Source organism: Palaemon carinicauda, chromosome 26, assembly GCF_036898095.1.
Source record: "Palaemon carinicauda isolate YSFRI2023 chromosome 26, ASM3689809v2, whole genome shotgun sequence".
In the NCBI taxonomy this organism is placed as follows: Eukaryota; Metazoa; Arthropoda; class Malacostraca; order Decapoda; family Palaemonidae; genus Palaemon; species Palaemon carinicauda.
Window position 1 is genome coordinate 98,874,226 of NC_090750.1, and position 5,000 is coordinate 98,879,225.

Consider the following 5,000-nt stretch of genomic DNA (forward strand, 5'->3'; position numbering starts at 1 on the left):
TTGTGATGGCATTTGTGGACTATGAAAAAGCCTTTGATAGTGTGCATCGGACAATTTTGTGGAGAGACCTTCGTTATTATGGAGTTCCTCTTAAATATGTAAATTTGATCATGTCTGTTCATGAGCATAGAAAGTGCAGAGTTAATGTTAGTGGAGTCCTATCAAATGAATTTCCAGTGAACCGTGGGGTACTCCAAGGGAATGTGTTGTCACCTATGTTGTTTATCCTCCTTATGGATTTTGTAATGCATAGAACATTTGAGGATGGTGGAGAAGGATTGGACTGGATTAGTAACAAGAAGAACACTACAGGACTTGCAAAGCTTGCTTGCCAGAATGCAGGAAATATCACGTCAGTTTGGGCTTTAGATATATAGAAGAAAGACAGACGATAAGAACAGAATATGCAATGGGAATTGAAATTTCACTTGAAGGAGAAAGGCTCAATGAGGTGGAATCATTTAATTATTTAGGAACTATGATTTTTTAATAGAGGATCTTTAGAATTAAAGTTCAATGAAAGATTGAAAAAAGCTAATCAGACAATGACTAGGTTGAGTAAAATTTGGAAATCAAATCGCCTGATATTACATATAAAAACATGCTATATATCAGTTTAGTGAGATCGGTGTTACTGTATCAACATGAATCGTGGTATGACAATAAAACAATAACCAACAGATTTTGTAGATTTGAGAACGAGCCCTCAGAAGTATATTAGGAGTTAAATGGCAGGAGGACAGGATTAGAAATGAAGCTATTAGAGAAATTACTTGAGTGCCATATGTGGATGAAATAATTGTTTGGGCATTGTCTTCGCACTTCCCAAGAGATATTAGCTCACCAAACTTTCAACTGGTTTCCACAAGGCAGTAGAAGAGTTGGAAAACTCACGCCTACATGGCTGAGGGCTATAAAGTGTGAAGTAGGAGATGGTGAATGGCGAAGTATTAGATTAAAAGATTAAGATAGAGACGACGGGCGAAGTCTAACCGAAGCCTTTTGTGTCAATAGGCCTAGGAGGAGATGATGATAATGATGGCTGGAAACGAAATATATTAGATGATGATCAAAGGCCTAAAAAGGACATATATGAGGGGAATTTTAATCCTGAAAATCTGATAGTATTCTCGCACACTACAACACGTACACATACATATACACATACATATACACGTACATATACACATACACACACATATATATACATACATAATATATATATATATATATATATATATATATATATATATATATATATATATATATATATATCATCATCATCATCATCATCCATGGATAGTCCACTGTAGGATAAAGACCTTAAAAGTGTTCTTCAAATTTTCTATTTTTCCTTGTTTGCTTTCTCCACTGAGCTATTTTCCCTATTGTAGCCCCTGGGCTTATAACATCCTGCTTTTCCAATTAGGATTGTAGCTTAGCAAATAATAATAATAATAATAATAATAATAATAATAATAATAATAATAATAATATGTCCTTTCAGTAGCGTCTATTTATGGTCTTTCTTTGACAGTTTAAACATCAAGTTTTCTTAATTTGTCAATCTATCGTCTTACCTTCCCTGCTTTTTTTTTTTTTTCATTCCCTAGGAAAGCATTCTGTTATTTTAATGTCCATCTATTATCTGTCATTCACATTATACAATATGTCATGCCTATTTCCATTTCTTCTTCTTCTTACATGTTGTTAGAATATCCTATCTTTAAGTTTACTCTTATCATTGTTGCTTTTTGTCTTTCTCTTAATATTACTCCCATCATTATTTTTTCCATAGCTCATTGAGTTTCAACTATCTTATCTTCTAAGGCTTTAGTAAGGCTATAAGATTCTGATGCATAAGATGATACTGCTTAGACCATATGATCAAATACTATTCTTTTAACAGAAAGTGGTTTTTTACTTTTCATAACCTCATTTTATTTAATGCTAATCCATCTTTTAATTAAGTTTTCATGTCCTGGGGAAACATTTACTGTCTGTCCTAACTATATATATTCTTTAACAATCTCTAGATGTTATCTCTTAGGAAATTTTCTTAGTTTTACTCATATTCAATTTCAGTCCTACATTTCTTTTTCTCTTCCAATCTTCTATTATCTTTAGTCATCTGCAAATCTTAAGTAGTTAAGGAATTCCCCATCGATGTTATTTGCATCTTTTCCCAAAATAAACTTTTAAAAAACGTTTTCTTGGCATACTGTGAATAATTTCGCAGAAGTGGAGTCTCCCCTTCTACCCTCTTTCTAAATCGAAATTTTCTCACTATTTTTATATTTTCTTAGAATTGATGTACTTCCCGTATACATACCTTGATATGTATTCAAATATGCATGAATGAAAGTACGTGTTAGTATACAAGGTCAAGGTGAGTAGTTTATGTAAATAAAATTAATTGGGTTAGGCCAAATGAAAAAAAATAGAACTGCATGGAATTTAGAAAAGTAATAATGAATGCAACCAATTTAATATTTCTATCATTTATTAATATATAACTTTTAGTTTCATGTTATTGCCAGATTACTTTAAGGCATGTTAGACTCTATACACTGTTTGTGCATAGGGATGTCATGTCTTTTACTAGTTCCACTGTTCTTCAACTTCGATTATGGACATATGAAAATAGTTTATGAATACTATATACAAACTTTATACGGAGTATTGTTTATATAAATTACATCAAAGTATATGAGTAAGGTATATTAGTATAGCAAGATAACTCGTAAGTAATATTTATAAAATCTTATAAAACAAATAATTATTTACGTCTATTACACATGGAAACCGTTCATGAAGAGATATGTATGAACAGGAGGAAGTAACGGATGAATAATTAGTAGTGCATGGCAAAACACTTGAGGCGAAGTAAATGTTATGAAAATGAAAGAGCCAATTAATAAGGAACCCCAGTATAAGTGATTGAAAATAGAGATTTAAAATTAAAATCATTTTTCAAATCAGTCGATCTTTTTACACATGAATGTATGATTCGATTGCTGCACCAACATGGATATTATATAAACTCTTATTTCTCTGAGCAGCAGCATAAAGATTAGTAAATGTGGATCATATTCTTTTCGCCAAGCATACATACAATCTTCTCTCAACTTTATTAGTCAACTTCCTGCTCGAGTCAACTTCCTCCAGTTCCCATAATTTTTCGATGTTCCTTCATTCTGATGACAAAGTGCCTATAACTACAATGAACAAGAAGAGACTCAGAGCTGATTCCTAGAGCTGACCCCTAATGTGGGCCATTTTTCACAGAGAATACCCCAGACTCCCCATATTTTATCATATATCAGCCTCACCAACCTTACCAACTTAAGCTACTAATCTCTTTCTTACACACTAATAGACTAAACTTTTTGATACCCTATCAATCTCTTTCTTACACACCAATAGACTAAACTCTTTGGTACCCTATCATATGCCTTCTCAAGATCCACAAATCAAATGTAAACTTTCTTGTTTCGTTCTAGGTAATTCTCTTCGACTTGTCTTGCTATAAAGATAGCAAAAATTGTGGTCTTTCCAATCATAAACCCAAACTGATCCTCATGTATATCTATCAACCATTATAACCTTCCGCTAACTATAATTTCTAGTATCTTGAGTACAGGTTCTCAAGTCTTTATTCCTCAGCAGTTCCCACATTGTAACGAGTCCCCTTTTTGTTTAAACAATTTGAACATCCAACAACCTTCCGATCCATTGGCTTTCCCTCTACATCCAAGATATTTTCCGATAGTGTGTGCACCCACTCCTCGCCCAGATTTCCCAGTCCCTCAACTTTTTGATTAATACCTCAGCCTTTCCTACAGCTTTATTTATTTCTTCTTTCTTTATAGCATTCTAAGCTTTATTGTATCTGATCTTTGGTATTTGTCCTTCCACTTGAGGAGCATTGTCTTGTTCCTCTTTATCATTCTCAGCATTCAATAGCTGGGAAAAGGAGTCTTTAATTTTTCCTCTTGACTTCCTATTCCTCAATCAAGATATTTATGTTCATCTTTAATAATTTCTACATCTAGACTGTCTTTTCTCTTTTCTATTCTGCAATTCTGTAGATTGGCTCTTTTCAATCCAGTGTTCTCATCCTCTCATCTAGTACCACTCTCTCTTTGGCTTCATCCTTTGTAATCGCTACCTTTATCTTGGTTTCTCTGTATATTCCTCATTTTTTTTTCACTCATCTTCCGGCTATTTTCTTTTCCTTCACAGCCGTTATAATCTCTTGATTCCGCAACCATGTTTCTCTTTCCTGTTTCTATTTACTATGTCCTCCCACACACCTGTGTTGCTGCTTGCATCACAATCCTTCATAACATCCCATATCTCTTCAAGGGATTCTGACGTTTCATTTTTAGATATCTCTTCTCTGGCTCTTTCCACTTTACATCTGAACTCTCATGCCGTCTCCCCCTTTAACTTGCAAATGTTGATCCTCCTGTTCCTGGCTTGGACTATTCTTTTCCTTATTGCTTTCAACCTAAAATCTGCCACCACCTGTTTATGACGAACTATAACAGATTCATATACAGTAGAATAATCTTACAATCCATTGTAATTTCTTGTCTCCCTTACTGACCTCACATCATGATATATGTAATTTATGTTATAGTATATATATATATATATATATATATATATATATGTATATATATATATACATATATATCCATCATCATCATCATCTCCTCCTACGCCTATTGACGCAAAGGGCCTCGCGTTTGATTTCACCAGTCATCTCTATCATGAGCTTTTAAATCAATACTTCTCCTTTCAACATCTCCTACTTCGCACTTCATAGTCCGCAGCCATGTAAGCCTGGGTCTTTCAACTCTTCTAGTGCCTTGTGGATCCCAGCTGAACGTTTGGTGAAATTATATATATATATATATATATATATATATATATATGTGTGTGTGTGTGTGTGTGTGTGTGTGTATACTGTATATATATGTATGTATATATAT